General features: G+C 41.0%; 1 protein-coding gene and 1 long non-coding RNA gene across 3 annotated transcripts in view; one reads left to right on the top strand and one right to left on the bottom strand.

The window, feature by feature from the left end:
• The window catches only part of LOC125384499, a 71,505-nt gene that overhangs the window by 34,268 nt on the left and 19,499 nt on the right, over positions 1-17,738 (bottom strand). The window lies entirely within an intron of this gene.
• Positions 1-17,738, top strand: part of LOC124145340 (forkhead box protein A2-like) — a 50,216-nt gene that overhangs the window by 15,983 nt on the left and 16,495 nt on the right. The window contains exon 1 of one of the 2 annotated variants that reach the window (XR_006862542.2): positions 4,175-4,483. The exons of the other annotated variant lie outside the window; for it this stretch is intronic. The gene's annotated coding sequence lies outside the window, so the exon portion shown is untranslated. Of the gene's footprint in view, positions 1-4,174; positions 4,484-17,738 lie in introns of those variants that run through there. 2 annotated transcript variants of the gene reach the window in all.

Below are 17,738 nucleotides of genomic sequence, written 5' to 3'. Positions count from 1 at the left end.
TGATCTAATACATGAATGGACACAATACGTGTATGGTCAAGTAGCCTAGTCTTCGAATTGACGCACGAGGGACATCGTCACGCTGTTTAATCAAAGAAAAGACACAACAGGAGCATATTCACGCTTACGTCATATCTTACAAAATATATACAATAAAAACATATTCAAGTTGTCTAGTCTAAGAATAGAAACAATATGAGCACATTCACTCACTTTGTCTAATCTGAGAATAGAAACAATACGAGCATGTTTACGTTGTCTAGTCTGAGAATGAACACAATATGAACATATTCACGTTGTATAATCTAAGCATAGGCACAATATGAACATATTCACGTTGTCTAATCTAAAAATAGACATAATAAGAACATATTCACTTGGTCTAGTCTAAGAATAGACACAATATGAACATATTCACGTTGTCTAATCTGAGAATAGACACAATATGAACATATTCACGTTGTCTAATCTAAGAATAGACACAATATGAACATATTCACGTTGTCTAATCTAAATATAGACATAATAAGAACATATTCACATTTCTAACCTAGGAAAAGAAACGCAATGATAATGTTCACGTTGTCTAATCCCTGAATAGACACACTACGAGCCAATTCACGTGGTACATATAATGGCTCTACCACTATGTACTATATATATATATGAAGAAGTTCTTCTTCTCTCTCTCTCTCTCTCTCTCTCTCTCTCTCTCTCTGTATATATATATATATTTATATATATATATATATATATCGGTTTTCGATCGCTTCACCCCACCACCCTACAAACCCTTACCATTTAAACAATATGTTTGTTCAAAGGATACCTCATTCATAACAAACATGTATTTTTTAAACTTTCGTTCAAAACAACGAACAGGTTACCTTAAAAAATACCAAGATAATGTTTCTAGTGACACTTGTATTCAATGTATAAAGAAAAGAGTTTTGAAATTAATCTACGTCTCAGTTAAACACGAATGCATGTGATAGTCTTTGTACAGCGTGTTAGCTATGTCACTCGCGGCTTCAGGACAACTCACTGTCGTTCACAATATGTATTTCAGAGTTGCATATCTCTTTCGTCGGCGTATGTGTTCGCCACACAGTTATGTGGTAATCACAAACTACAGGGTAGTTATAAACCACTCCAAAACCAGGATGACATAGACAAGTACTTGATGGCATTTTACCACTACCAAGTAGAGGTTTGACGTCGCTAGCCATTGTCTGAATGCTGAGCTGGTATTATCAAATCTGGAGTGAATACGAATATTCGAGTTATTATCAAATGTAACACGTACTTCGGTTATTTTGCAAATATATGAATCATATGTCTTATTCTTGAGAGTTATTGATACTGAATATGTATATAAAGTGTATAATGGATGACGTCATGGAAAAGTTTGCTTGCTGTCATGAATTTAACTCTTAAGCTGATAACACAAATCATCAAATAAACCTCTACTTTGTTTCTTTAAATTTAACATAAGTGTAAGGGTCATAATGGGTATTTTCTGTTTACAACATCTGTATTTTATGACTATGAAATATATAAATAAATACACTTGTATTGCTATATGTTACTATAAATAAAAGTAATTCTACATCAAAGCTTTGGATTTGGGGGACTCTTTGTGTTAAAGATTCTATGTATTATTATTACCAAAGGCGATAACCATCTACCCCAGTATACAAATAATTGGATATTTCTAAATTAATATGTTCAACTATAGTCATTTCACGAAAATGGTACGGGCTGTAGTTAGATGGTTTGTATTGAGAGCTACAGAGTATATTGTCTTGGTGATACGTTAATAGCCATGACTACAGATTGTTAATACCGTCATTCACAAGACTCAAGATAATAATATTTCAGTATAAAATGAACGAGTAGCTATTTTCACAACATGGGTTAAAATACACCAAATCAGTATAAAAAATATACAGCATTAAACCGATGTTTGACATTAACCATCGCAATAGATTTCAAGTAGTGCATAGTGGTATGATCATTATCAGAAGAGATACTGGAAATCTACAATGAATTATACTTGTACATTTCAGCCAGATCATATGTGATATATCACTCGATGCAGGGCATGTCTGTGCATACATGCATCAGAGGTCCGACAAATATGCTACTTGAGCCACCAGTATGCTCATATATACACCAAACCAGTTATTATAGACTCCATAGTCCTACATATCATAAACTAATGTAACATGTAATTGCTTAATTATTCAATTTCGGTCAGATTAAAAGGAAACATATTGAAATCATGGTTATCTTTCTTTAACAACGCGTGAAGAATTTACAGCTGAGGGATGTAAATATAATTAGCTTCGACCAGGTGTTAAGTGTCGAGTTTCATGTTTTACGTGTCGAGTTTCATGTTTTAAGTGTCGAGTTTCATGTTTTACGTGTCGTGTTTCATGTTTTACGTGTCGAGTTTCATGTTTTACATGCAGCGAACCCGAGATACAATGCATGGGTTTGTACCTGCTCTACCAACACAACGGACACCGGATAATATGGATCTCACTATTCCGAACAGTTTCTTTCTGGAAACGAAGAGATAATTCATATCTCATATTCATATTAGCCCGGAACTCAATAATCCAGACAAACAACCGTGCGGATTGCCGAGGTTTTTTATTACTTGTCACCACAATTGGTGTTGAATTAGATTATTAAATTAGAAATGTGTGGACGGGAAGCATAATGATATCACTGAACTGGGATTGAAATTGACTTCGTTATGACCAGTATTTTTAAAAATAAAACAAAAATTGAAAACAAAGCTTGCATCACAATCTGCCATTTGGAGATTATGCTATCACGAAAGCTTATTCTGGGAAGTACCTAAGAGTACTTCGAACGTAACCTTTTCAAATTCTTAGCCTCCAAATACGTCGACACAACCGGATCCACTTGTCGTGATCAAGGCAGTGTGGGTTGAGGCCAAGTAAATGGGAAATAATGCCACTATAAATGGCAAAAGGAAGCAATATGTCGGCTATTACGAAACTGTTCGTTCGGGTTATTGAATATCGTAATATATATATTATAAATATTATAAATCACATTGACAACAAGTTTCGGTATCTGGGAGAGGTTTCGATAGGACTAATTCTGAAGTATATGACAATTCCAATGTTGATGGGAAACTCATGATTATATTAACACGTCGTTGTTGAAATGTACACGCCCGTTATGTGCCTAAATTTGAAACATGTCAAGCCCAAGGTTTTTACTGTAATTTATTAGAATTGTACATTCTGTATTTCAGATATTCCTTCCTGTCTGTTACATTCTGTATGCAACAATTCTCCATATTCATTGTAAACGGAACTATTAACCAGAATGTTACCCTTCCTTTAAAGACGTTAGTATTTACAAAATAATATGTATTTGTGCATTTCAATGAATATATAATAAATATAATGCTTAGTCACCATTATGAAGAAATTTATTTTTTTTAAAGAAAATCTTAATTAGTAAAACTGACTTAAAAATCAGCTTCATGATATATAATCGGAATGTTGCGTTTCCCTGAAAAAGTACACAATTGAGTAAATAACCTGGGCAATGAACACATCCTACAAATAATTTATTATGTATGCATTTCATTAGACACCAGTTACCGCTCTCCTGAAATACATTGTCAATTGAACACAATGATGTTCAACTGTGATCTTATCGTTATTACGTTGACGAGGTCGCCATATTGTACCTCCATCACAACGTTAAGCAAATGCAGTTGTGTTTGCAAAATCTATGAGGCATGAACCAATCGACTCTATTTGCATATAGACATATCCGCCAGTGTGTCAATTCCCTAAAGGATGGCACCAAATCAGGCTTACAATTATGGAACCCTAATGTCGAAATTGTCGTTTTAACTATCCTGGATCCTAGTCAGTATTTTAACACGTTCATCGCCCTGGCCAGACGTGGTTGCCTGTGTTTAGCACGACCCAAGCGCGATCCAACATCGTTGAACTTGTATGTCAAATTGGCTTGTATTAACGGCGAGGCTCAGCCTTTGCTTCTTCACTACGTTTATTGTATAATCAATACCCTAAGAGCGAGGGTAAATATACCCGCTTCGCGTTCTTTATTTTCCTAGGGCTTCCTAAGTCAACACTGAGAAATTCAAATAAAAGTCTCATATTTTACTGGCCAGAGCGAGAGCTTCGTTTGTTTTGGGTATCAGCTCTTCCGCCAGCTAGAGAGGGCACACATAACCTCGTCATATTGTACTAGACGCTTTCACATACGGTTTTCTCGCTTTCAAACGGGATGTACGTTTCTAAGTTTTGTTTTGTGGTCCGAGTTTCGTCCGAACGTTGACCTGGGAGTCACGCTAGACCATGAAAATGGAGGACCGTCGTCACCTTGACTTCCGAACACGACCAGAGATATTTAGCAATGGCTATGATTCAGCAATCCTGGGAGCCATTTCGTTCGTTGAAAGGTAAACTTATTTTCTGTACAGGTTTATCATAAGATATGTCTATAAATATATTTCTATCGATCTACGTGATTTCCGATCACGCATATTGGCATGTGTAAATTTTTTTGTGGTGATCGCTGAGCTGATGTTTATCATTACATCGTTTGATTCGTTTATTTGTTTATTTATAAACGGTGGTAGCGTGTAGGACATGCTGGGGACGGCAGTGGCATCGGCGCAAAACAATGGATGAGACACTTCGTCATAACTCACAACAATTGATTTGTAAATTTCCCACTTGAGCAGTTTGGGATCACAATTTCCTCTTTAAGTTTGGCCCAGAGCTTAAGACAGTATAGAAGCGAAGTTCATAAGATGCTGGCTCCAGTCTTCGCCGACCGCTCACTTTGTGGCTTGAACGAGCTTTGTTATATCTCCGGGAGGGGGCTCGTCCTCCTGTGCCGATGGCCGGCCATCTTGATCGAGTTAAAGGCTCGACGCCTCAAGGAAAGGGGACATCACAGAGAGAAATTAGTTTGTGAAATGACAATAACGTCTTGTAGGGCACAGACTTGCGTTGAGGAGCACAGCAATGAGAGAAGGATAATTCAAACTGCTCGCAAGACTCCGGCCGTACACCTTATAATTGTATTAAACTTTCACCGGTCAATGGAAGCCAATGGTTCCCGCTAATCGAGCAAACGACTTAATTCTGATAAAAGGGGGTTGCATTAATGCAGGCGGGGTCTGACTGGACCGGCGCTGTATCCCGAGACAAACGCGTGCAATATGTCACCCTAATCTAATAGAGATGGCCCGGAATTATGTAAATTTCTCCAAGATTCGTTTCGGACGATCTAGCGACACGGTTCGTGTGTGTTTGACGATGGCCGGAATGTATTTGCCTTTCTTCCCGTCTGCTTGAACGTCTGGGGACAGTTGAAGCAGAAATCCATTACACTAAGTCGTGTCCATCTCCCGATATCACCCCCTATCTCCAACATTACCATTTTCCTCTCCCAGGGAATTTAGAACCCATCCCATTACATGAGTCTTAATGTTTGTAATAGCGCTAATCTTTTTACCATATTAGCAGCTCGGAGACTTGTTTCATTGGGTTGCATGGCGATACCTCGGTCAGGGCATGCTGTTTAATTTCGGGAAGAACAGTCACAATGGTTCATTCTTCCTCCTATTACAATCAATAGACAGAGGGAATAGCCTGACAATGTTGCTTTGTCTCAGAATGTCTCCACCTCCATCCCCAGGCCGACGCTGGAAATATTGGCTGACCATCCTGCAATCTGAGAGAACCGCTTTGGCCAATTGTCCAGTTGGTTATAATAACATCATGGTGTTCTATACGGAAGAAAAGCAATATGGCCGCCTTTTTTCCTGCATTGCTCTCATCTGTTGCTGGACCAAATGTCTTATTGAATATGCCCCAGGGTATCGTGGTCGCTCATTTGGAAGCTGTATCTCGAACCAGACAGCCTTGTTAATCGTTTAGGTGCAAGGAACTTGGTCAAAGACGAAAGGTTAGGATCAATGCGTGAAACAGGCCTGGGGCCATGTCTCTTAATATCAAACCAAGTTTCACAACAACTAATTGAATCTAGCTATACATAACAATACCCAAGATTCTCGGTTGTAGGCGCATCAACGTCCATCCATGCCTACGGTTGCAATACCCTGGTGAAGATGAGGATATTAAAATGAAATTTTGTTGTAGACGGGTAATGGGACAGAAGGGTAATTAATATATATCTAGACCTGAGAGATTTATTGTACAAGCGTTACCATAGAAACGGTTTCACATTCTACACCTTGTTGATATCGATGTCTGAAGATTTCGAAACTTGGCATGGCGAGTGAGTCATACTGCTGTCATTGATAGCTGGGTCAACTGGTGTACGCTTTGACAACGTATGGACCCAGGTGTATTAGACGTTAACCCCAACTTACCACTAAGCTACCCTGCCCGAACACGGTTCAAAATATGTTGTTTTTACGCCGCGTTTAGCACTATTCCGGCAATATCACAGTGGTAGGACAATGAGGTTCACACGTTTTTACCCACGTGGGACTCGAACCCGGTCTTTTGACGTGACGAGCGAACAGCTTAACCACTAGGCTACCTCGCATAACGTGTCTTCCATCGCCTCTAAGATATAAATACAATTGCATCTGTACCAAGGCGTACGTAAGAATAATCATGTTCAGTAATCACACACCATCGGATGTTGTTTGTTTGTTTGTCTGTTTGTCGTTTAACGCCGCACCCAGCAATTTTCCAGCTATATGACTGCGGTCTGTAAATAATCGAGTCTGGACCAGACAATCCAGTGATTGACATCATGAGCATCGATCCACGCAATTGGGATACGATGACATGCATCAACCAAGTCAACGAATCTGACCATCCGATCCGGTTAGTCGCCCCTTACAACAAGCATAGTCCCTTTTACGGCAAGCATGGGTTGCTGAAGACCTATACTACCCCGGATCTTCAAGGGTGTATATAACACAGGCTGTGATATATGTTGTACAACTAACACTGACCTACTTACCCACTCATTGCCTTTCTGATTGAATATCAAACATCTAATGTATGATATTGTTTGGTAGATTTGATCACTTCTGTACGTGTGTGTGTGTGTGTGTGTGTGTGTGTGTGTGTGTGTGTGTGTGTGTGTGTCCTAGTACAGAATAATAATAATAACTATCCCGAAATAATGACCAACGCATATGCTATCAAATACCGGTCTCAGACCACGCCAACCCCGGCAGAAGCAATCTGTTATCACTCTCACGACGCCCTGGTTACCCGTGCTATGATATGAGGTAAAGGCTCTTGAAATAACATTAAACCACAGTTGAATTATATTTCCTTCTCACTACCTCGCAAATTCATCACAGGGCTCTTCAAAACACACAAACACATCCAGGTGCTTGTAAGTGGTAGGCTCAAAGGTCATCGCGTCTGCGCAATGGCGTCAAATCAAGATGGCGACCAATTTTGTCATGACGACCCATGAGACTAATGTCGTCGCGCATAGAATGATCGGAAATGTATTATCAATCATGATAAGAGACCGACAAGCCTCAAGATAGAACCACTCGGCCTACCTGACAGTTCCCTTGAGTATTCATACAAAACCGTAGCCGATATATGACGGTCATTTTACATTAACATTATGATGTACCCACCCTTATACACAAACCCATACTTGGTGCACCAACTTGGAAAATTTACGAATTTAGGTCACTCAACAGTATTTTGTGACTCTTACCCTTTCAACAACCAGAGCATGAGAATTGAATATCACATACCACGTACCCGCGTTATGAGGGCTACAGAACTATTTTGTTTTCCGGCATTGAAGTAGGGTCATATATCACATTTTCGTTAAGTCAAAACGTCTTTTAGGGATGGGAGTTTAAGGAGTGACTACAAGCCATTAAACAGTTTGTGCGGCGTATTCCACCGTTGGGATTTATTTGTTTACGGTTATTTATCAACCTTGCATGCTAAAGTGAATTAGCAACACATGTAGTTTTATTTTGTTTAATGAATTCAGTACCTCTTTTCACCCGGGAAGTAACATTTCCTAGACGATACCAGTCCCCCTGAATTCTCTATCTCGTGTCTGTGTGCGTCAGTGATGATAACATGACTCCTTCGGGGTGACCTGCTTTGCAAAGATGCGACAAGTCCAATGGTATTGCATTCAATAAATTTCACTTATCGAGACCCGTTGTCAGATTCCTAATAAATTATTCCAACATCAAAAACCTCAGAGAGGTTTATCAGGGCCTTTCCCTGACAATGTAAAATATTTCCCTATAAAATTTTATTACGGATTAAAACTTCCGTACGTATAGCTACTTCTACGAAGGCAGATGGACAGGATTCCTCAGTTGCGGTGGCAACAATTCCTCCGAGCCAGCCCGTGTAGTTTTACCTGGTATGTTGTCGACCTCAGCTGATAAGGCGGGAGAAATGGGTTACCTCGGGCTGAAATTGACAAGTCTGGATGTAATTAACAACGACAAGAAATTTACATCCGTTCGTGAAACAGCGTCTCTCCGAGCGGAATGATGACATCACGCACGAGGTCCGCGTGCTGTCACGTGATGCTATGGCGACATCTAGCGGAGCTAGGACGTGCATGTCGTCATAACGAAGGGAGTGTGAATGGTTTAATTGGTAAATTGCACGTTATTGACAGGTGATAAGAGGGCATTTGAAATAGATAAGTACTGAATGCTGATGCGTGCCCAACGTAAGAGGCGAGGGTTTGACGCGAGTGGGCGTGGCGACCCTCTTGTGACAGGCACAAGGGGAATATAAGTCTGCTGGGTTCTACTAAAGGCACATGTTGGTCCTTTTAGGGTCATTTTGAAAACAACTTATAAAGTTACAAAGTCTCATCAACAGCCATTTCAATGGGAGTTGGACGGTCGAGGCCTTCGAAGCGTATCTGATTACGTCTTGGAGCATCGCTGCTGCCTGTTCGAAGATGATAAATATCATGATCGCGTTACAACATTTCTTTTTCGCTGAGAGTTTGTAATCCGCTTGAGGGTGAAATTGAATCTGTCAAGCAACTGCATATTTGGACTTTAATTTTGATTTTTAGCCAACAGTTACCAACAAATAATACAAAACCTACGAACAAATAACTGTTCACATGTATTTTCTTAAAGAGACACTGTATCACGTTAGTTCATTCGTACCATCGCTGATTATGTTTCTAGGTTTGTCGGCACCATATCCGTGCTCGTGGGTTTCACCGAAGTGGTAAACGTCTGTGACCTGTATCACTTCGGGCTTTCCTCCCACATTAAGCTGACACGCCGCGATATAACTGGAATACTGTTAAAAGCGGCGTTAAACCCAACTCCCACACTCGTACCATCGCTATCGGTTGTAATTTATCATCGCCCTATTACCGATGCGTCGTTAAACTCACTCACTCACTCGTAGTTCCAGGGGGGGGGGGGGGGGGGGCACTCACTCACTCGTCGTACCAGGGCCCTACATGCATCACAAACACACATCAAATGTCATGTATTAAATAATTTACAATCATTTATCATATTACGATAGTGTTATTGATGCATAAAACAATCCGATAAAATTGGTATCACGATCAGATAAATATGCAAACGAGGTTACCAAGCAGGAACTACTTTTAAGGTCCATAGGTCCATATAATTTGACCAACAAACTAACACAAACCTTTATAACCCAATAATTTTAGATCAATGTTTCCCGATGTGCGGGCGTTTCTGTAGACAAACACGGCTGCACGCCATTTGGCGCTATATGATAAATGGGGCGGTTCACTCACATTGTATTCTTACACATTGTCTAAAGTTATTTCATTCAGTGAAAGTATTTCTTTAACATCGATTATTTACAGAATGTCATTATATTATAAAAGTACCATTAGACCAAGCGTTTCCGTATCGTACGTACACGTACCAGGAATAAACCTGTGTACACTGCCGGGCAAAAGAAAGTATACCCCGAAGTTTGATGGTGGCTAAAAATGAAACAAACAAGAATGGTTATTCGATGGTGATGTATTTGATACATGTATCATGGTTATGTTTTGGGCCTTAAGTGTGTCGTGTTTCGGCGATTGCTTTCAAGCCAGTAACGTTCTGATAACGTTTGTAATTATTTAATTATTTTGTCAAATCCAATTTTCAAGCGTATGCTTTCTTTTGCCCGGCAGTTTATATGCTGTAACTCAAGTTCTATTTCTAATATACTACTCAAAAGAAGTTAAGAACCACCCGATTCGTTTCATATTACTAGGTACTACATATATTAATAGTTAAGAATGCTTAATGGTTTCTTTGTCGAATGATGATTACGTATATATCAAAATAGATCTTCAGCAACCCATGCTTGCCGTAAAAAGCGACAATGATTGTCGTAAGAGGCGACTAACGGGATCGGGTGGTCAAGCTCACTGACGTGGTTGATGCATGTCATTGTATCCCAGTTTCGTGGATCGATGCTCATGATGTCGATCACTGGATTGTCTGGCCCAGACTCGATTATTTACAGACCGCCGTCATAAGCTGATATTGCTGGGTGCGGCGTTAAACAACAAACAACCATCGAGAAAAAGTTATGGTTTTTTTATATGAGAGACTTGAATTTAAGATTGTACCTAATCGGCGTGGAGTGTCGTCTGCTTGCTAGCACATTCTGTTCGGCCCTAATCATCAGGAGTATCCGAACTTCACAGTCATTAGTATCAACTGGGGTCCCTCGTGTAGTTTCTGAGAGCAGACGACAGCTCCCCTCGTGTTAGACCCCCCTTGCCACGACTCTGAGTGACGTCATCAATTACCAAGTGGGCTAACTTGCCTCATATTGTAAAAACTTCCACACTTTATTGCACCTTTTATATCGGCTAAGAACCATTACACGTCGGCCCCAGTGAAATTACTCCTTTAAGTGACGTTCGAGTATGGCATTCGTGTTATTGTCGAGAGAAAAGTCCGCCATAATTAGCCCGCCATTTCCTCGAGAGGGTGAACTTTGACAGAGTCCCTGCCACCTTGGTTTTGGGTCACGGGTGACACCATATTATGAGCAAAAGTGCCGATATTTCACACTAATCTGTTACAAATAGGCACCCTCCTCTGTTGCTAATGACTGCGATGAGGTCGGGCGTAGCCTCGTTATGAGATTTAACTGTCGTCTGCGCTGTCGGTCGTCTGCTTCCACATCTTCGTAACCTGTATGTAGCTGAAATTACCTTCACTTAAAAAAATGCATTATTTTAGCCCCAAAATATATTCTATGCACTTTTTATTCAAGATTTGTCTCTACATCTTTCTCCATCTGGACTTCAACTTGAATTACGTAATCTAACCTCTCACATTCTTGTTCTGTGTTCTGAGCCCCATCAACTGGATGAGTTGAACCGTGATTTGATAGCGGCTACATCTAATCCCAGTGTGACCTTTTGGTTGACCTTGATTGTTTATGACATACGAGTGTTCTGAAGAGCTCCTCTCAGCGTCATAACGGGATGACACAACACGGAGTTCAGTCTTATCGCGGTGGAAGGCATTGATTACTGTAGACATGATAATGAATGGAGAGCATCCGCATTGTGTTGTTTCGTAACGATAACATGACTATTGATAGCAGTCTTTGGTGTCTTCGTCATTAACAACTGGGGCAGGGGTTAATGCTCGTCACTACGAAGACCCAGGTTCGTTCCCCACATGGATACAATGTGTGAAGCTCATTTCCGGTGTCCCCCGACGTGATATTGCTGTAATAATGCTGAAAGCGGCGTAAAACCATACTCCCTCACTCCCTCCACCAGTGAAGATACTTGCCGTAACAGGCGACTATGCTTGTTGTAAGAGGCGACTAACGGGATCGGGTGGTCAGGCTCGCTGACTTGGTTGATGAATGTCATCTATCCCAATTGCGTGGATTGATGCTCATGATGTCAATCACTGGATTGTCTGGTCCAGACTCGATTATTTACAGACCGCCGTCATATAGCTTGAATATTGTTGAGTGCGGCGCTAAACAACAAACAAACTCACTCACTCACTCATTAACAAAAAGTAACCATAGTATGAACTTCGTTAATTCGATGTTATCGACACCATCGAAAATACATCGAGTTATCGGGGGTTCGAGACAAACGGAGTGTCGATATTAGACCAAAGAGTCGATTTTTATTCTGCCTGGACTATACTGTTACATTCTCTGACTGATATATCGAGCTGGGTTCGAGTTATCGAGGTTTTGTTCCAGGTCAACAATTGTGAAATGAGAACATTTTCGTACATTGATATATCTAATTCAGCAATGCGCCATGGTATAGGATACATGCTGTTGCATTCGAGACAAGAGTTACTGTAAGATATCTTTATAAATCCATGAATTATTTAAAACTGCACTAAAACGCGTGTGTTGTAATCAAAGTCTGTCTAGCTTCTGACCTGACATTGTTTCCAAGCTTTATCGAACTACGGATTAGACGACATATATTCAATGTTCCCCGTGACTTTGAGTAAATTAACCAAATTGCTGGAAAGAAAGTATCAACCTGAAAATTGGACTTCACCAAATCATTACAAACGTTATCAAAACGTTACTAGGCTGAAAACAGTCACCGAAACAATGCAAACTTAAGGTCCAAAACAGAAATATGACACCCGTATCAAATACATCACCAGCGAATAACAATTTCGTGTGTCTGTTATTTTAGCCCCCATCAGGTGAGGTGAGGTGAAATTGGGTTTAACGTCGCGTCCAAGATTATTGCACTTATATAGCGACGTGCATGCACGTGTATGTGTGTGTGTGGCTGCTTGTACTAGTCCGGACTGATGCCGATTTATAGTGCTAGCTCACTGAGATACCATGCCGCAGTTTAACATGAATACCCCACTCAGACACAGTATACTGACTCCGAGCCGACCAGTCCTTGTTTTAGCCCCTTAATGCCGAGCGCCAGACAGGGTAACAACAAGTACAATCTTTTAACGTCTTTTTGTATGACGCGGCCCGGGATCGAACCCCGGACCTTCCGCTCTCCGGGCGGACGCTCTACCACTAGACCACGGAGGCGGTCGTTAGCCCCCATCAAACATGCGTGTATTCTTTTTTGCCCAGCATTATATGTAACATACATTTCGTTTCCATCGTTTAAAGGCAACTTACACTAGGCCGAAACACGGTTGTATCAGTTTAATGGCGCAGCCCCGTCCCTGCCCATGATTTAGTGGGCCTGAAGAGTATTCCCGTTACATCACAGGTATGAGGTCAATGGTGGACAAATACTGAAGGTGATGCAGGTCTTAGACATTTATCACTTTATTCAGTTTTGGCGAATCTGGGATTCGACACAGGATAAGCGGATTCTGACCCCTCCAAGGGACTGAACTCTGCAAAATGTATTGCAATGCCTTGGACGACTCTACCCTTGATGATAGTTCAAACAACTCTTTCTTTAAGTGTCCCATGAATAAAAATATTAAAGTCAGTATACATCTAAAATACTGTCCAAACGAAAACATTGTACTTGGATGTTTAAACAATGCTATCAGTTCCCATGGTGTTGCAATTAATCTCCACGTCAACATAAAACTTTATACCACACTATATCTTTCACTGCGAAATATTTTCCTTGTTTAACGACATTTCAAATAGGAGATAGCAAAGAACCTGTCGATTGAAATAAGATGTAGGGTAAGGAAGGCCTATTTATCCTTATACATTCCGAGCGTTATAGCAACACAGACGTGTGGCGGACGGATACACTGGGAGGCGGTGCACGTGGCTGTGACGTTTGTACCACTCCGCAAACAAGTGCAACGATAATGGGAAAGACACCGCAGCCATGTGGGACACATTTCTCTGATGTAATCATATTTGTTATTATTTTCAAAGACGAATCATGCTAAGGTGTCGATGATAATGTCAGATGTCATTTAATGTTTGTGCTGTATAACAACGCTGTACTCATTCACGCAAACCTCACGTGTTCCGTAATTTGTTTTTTTCGGACGTTAATGTTTTAAAACAAAAGAGGACAGATGATACCTTATTTTATACTTTTTTGATATTGTATATCATTTAGCATTATATTATTAATTACACCAAAAATGTATTTTTGAAATAAAATTAAATTGGGGAAAATGGGAAAAAACGTCAGATTTACTGATTAGGGGTTTTGGTCGGGAGGCTGCATCGACTCCTCTCCAGATAAATGAGTAGTGATGCTTGATCGATGATTTGGTAGGGTGAGAGTACGGGCCTCGCTGCCCCTGGATTCCTAATGACAAGGTCTCGTTGTTTGTCCTCGAATGCTTAAGTATGGAAATCGTATCTCAACATGTATGTAAACACTTCGTGTGCATTTTTTCAAGTGTTTAATGTTTATCGAGGATTAACAGACATGTATAGATAGGCCCTTTTCTCTTGTCAGTCTTACCGAATGATATCGGTTAAGGCACTCAATGTGGAGGTTAATCACTTCCATTCAAAACTGGGGCTGGGCCGAGTTTACTGCGTGACAATAGTAAGCTAGTTTTACTTGACGTGCCCGTCGTTCATGTTGTCACTACAGCTTGACTTGAAGTGAGGAGAAAAAATCAATCGATCGGTTGAAATTCAGAATATTTTACTGACCTGTTCCGATACGAATATCTGGAAGTGCAATTGTCACTACGACTTCATATATTTGATTAGTTGAGTGTGTGTTATTGCACTTGCAAGACGTTCCTCCATGACTTGCTCGTCCTTGACTTTGGTTTAAATTATATACTGGATGTGTCTAAATCACCCGAAACCCAGCAGGTAGGGTCAAGCGCGGATACGGTTTGGGGGAAAAGGAGGACGCATTTGGTTTTGTTTGTTTGTTTGTTTGTTTGTTGTTAAACGCCGCACTCAGCAATATTCCAGCTATATGACGGTGATCTGTAAATAATCAAGTCTGGCCCAGACAATCCAGTGATCGACATCATGAGCATCGATCCATGCAATTGGGAAACGATGACATGCATCAACCAAGTCAGTGAACCTGACTACCCGATCCCGTTAGTCGCCCTTTAAGACAAGCATAGTCGCCTTTTACAGCACGCATGGGTTGCTGAAGACCTATTCTACCCCGGATCTTCACGGGTCGGAGCATGTGGTACTCATGAGTAAATATATACTACCCAAAAGAGCTTGAAAAACATCCGATTCTTTCATAAATATATGACAGATTAACTATAGTAATATGAAAGAATCGGGTGCTCTTTAACTGTATTTGAGTAGTATTCAAATGCTAGATAAATACAAACAATCCCCAAAGAAATTGCCATTTGGTAGTGTTATTTTGTTTGAACGATTATAATCAAATATACCAAAAAACGTTAGCTTTATTGTTGTCATACGTTCATATTAAGTATACCCGGATGTACCTTCCAAATGTGTGTTCAATAATATTCATAACATGCGCCCGGCCATCCATCTTTGGATCCGTGCGTGTGTAATGACGACATGGTGCCCGATCTGTCAGTTTTCCCTGGTACAACACAATTGGTATTGTAGCGCTCTCAGAGAGCAATAAGTTATTCACATAGACGAATATGACGACTTTGATGCTCGTTCGTCTTGCCCAAATTGACCATTGGTCAATTGCTTCTAATCATAGTTCTCTTGCCGAAGTCAATGAAAGTACACACGGCGCCCGTGCAGCACGTGCAGTTGCTTTAGCCTGTGAGGCTGCACGTGCATGTGGTCATAGACAGGTCAGAGGTCGTGCAGCTGCAAGAGCGATTCCTTGTTGCCTCTCAATTGGTCATGTCTTGGAGCGTGTGTTTCTTGTTAATACTGAAGCAGACGACAGGATTGGTGTGTGTTCCGTTAGATGGGAACATTAACGCCCGGATGGCGGTGTCACTCTTTACGAGATTCGCTGAATCTGGATGACCAAGAACTTGATGATTTATCAAAACAGTTGCAATATTGACTGAATTGGGATTTTGATGCAGTGCGCTGCCCCCAATTGTAGTGACTGATTTTATCGGTTAAGAGTCTAGTTTTATAGACTCAAGTTTTGGCTCAGGAGCGTTAAGAATTAATCTCGATTTTTATCTCATGTGTGCATACGGTAAATGTGGAAATCTGTCTGACCTATAACCTTTAACCTTCCTTTCATTCTCCTCCCCTGCCAACACCCTCTAAATCCCACCACGCCTCTGCCTTCTCCCCCTCACAACCCCACCCAATCCGCCCTAACGGAATAACAAACCACCAAAACCAATCATCGTTCGAATTGTCTCATCACTGTTCTTTTCCCATTAAGCCACCATGTCTTCATAGCACTACTGAACACGGCCCGAGTCATCCATCTTGTTCCATCGATAAAGATAAATCAAAGAAGTGTAAAGTATAGCGGGTTTATTGCTGTCTAGCCCGATTCAGCGACGCCTGACATCACTAATCTCTGCCTAACATTAGTAAGTAAACCGGGTCCTGTCTGCCGGACTGTCTGCATTATCCTACACCTTTGTGGGGACCCGAATGGGGTTTACTCCCATGTTCCCGCCTGTGCTCCCCCGTGCTCAACACTCATTAATGGAGTCCTGTATCGGCAAAGACCCTTCATCTATGCTAAGTCACGTTCTTGGTGTGCCACCTTATTCATTCGAGGTCCTTCCATCTCCGCGACTCAGCCTGGCCGTCCCAGATGCCCAAGCCCAGTCGGGTCTCGCATGAATCCTAAAGAACTGGCTTTGTTTCAGGATTGACATTAGAGTAGGCTCACAGTGACCCAGGGCTAAAAGTTTCTCAAAGAATCCTTTGGATTTTATTCCATCAGTTTTCCACGGGGCAGGTATCGCAGAGGAGGATAATGGACCGACCTAAATGCTCTCTCAGTCTGCCATATTGGACGCCGAGCTGTGCAAACAATCTGCATAGGGATACCAACTTCTCATTGAAAACTCTTTGAGTCATTAAAATTTCGTTAGGAACTTTTTTTCTCTATTGGAAGCTTTGTATCAACTTGGGCACGCGCCGGTCCATTGAAGCGGCCGGCACGCTCCCCCGTATTGAAGATTGCAGGACCGAGTTTCAGCCTATACTGAACTTATCGGCTTGATAATATGAAATTTAAATATCATTTAACTCGTCTTCTTGTCCGCCGCGTGCTGTCTTGTTCGTCTGAAGTTTTGTTCTTCTTTTAGATGGAAATTAAGGATTTGCGATCGCGTCTGTCGTGTCGTCTGCTTGCATTGAAAACGCGCGTGTGCGGACTTGGAGTCATCGTCTGTACGCCATGGCCGATTGTCACTCTATGTTATGCTGCAAGCACCAAATTAAGCAATGATTCCGAGCTCATAATTTACGCCTCATTAGGTGAAAGGAAAAGAATTATTACGAAATGCTTTTATTGACACAACTGGGGAACAAAATGTCGCGATACTTGCCAATATAACTGATTATGATTTCCGTGCTTTTGTGACCTTCGCGAGCAACCCAAGGCAAAGGCACAGGGTTTATATTTTAATCTCCTATCGACAAAGGAGATATTTGATGCGAAATTGGGAGTCTGACGTTGTAACGTTAGGGCAACTTGCTTTTTATGGCAACATTTGCAGCTTTTTATGAGGCCTGTACACCGAATAAGAGCTAGGCCAAACACCTGACAATGAACGTATTATTGAGAACACAGGAGCGTTTAGTCACTTTCTCGTTAAACGCGCCCGACAAAATAACACTACCACG

The sequence above is a fragment of the Haliotis rufescens genome, unplaced genomic scaffold (genome assembly GCF_023055435.1).
Source record: "Haliotis rufescens isolate VD_foot unplaced genomic scaffold, xgHalRufe1.0.p SCAF_3, whole genome shotgun sequence".
Lineage (NCBI taxonomy): Eukaryota > Metazoa > Mollusca > Gastropoda > Lepetellida > Haliotidae > Haliotis > Haliotis rufescens.
Note: the sequence above shows the minus strand (reverse complement) of the source record. Positions and strands in the feature narration are given on the sequence as shown.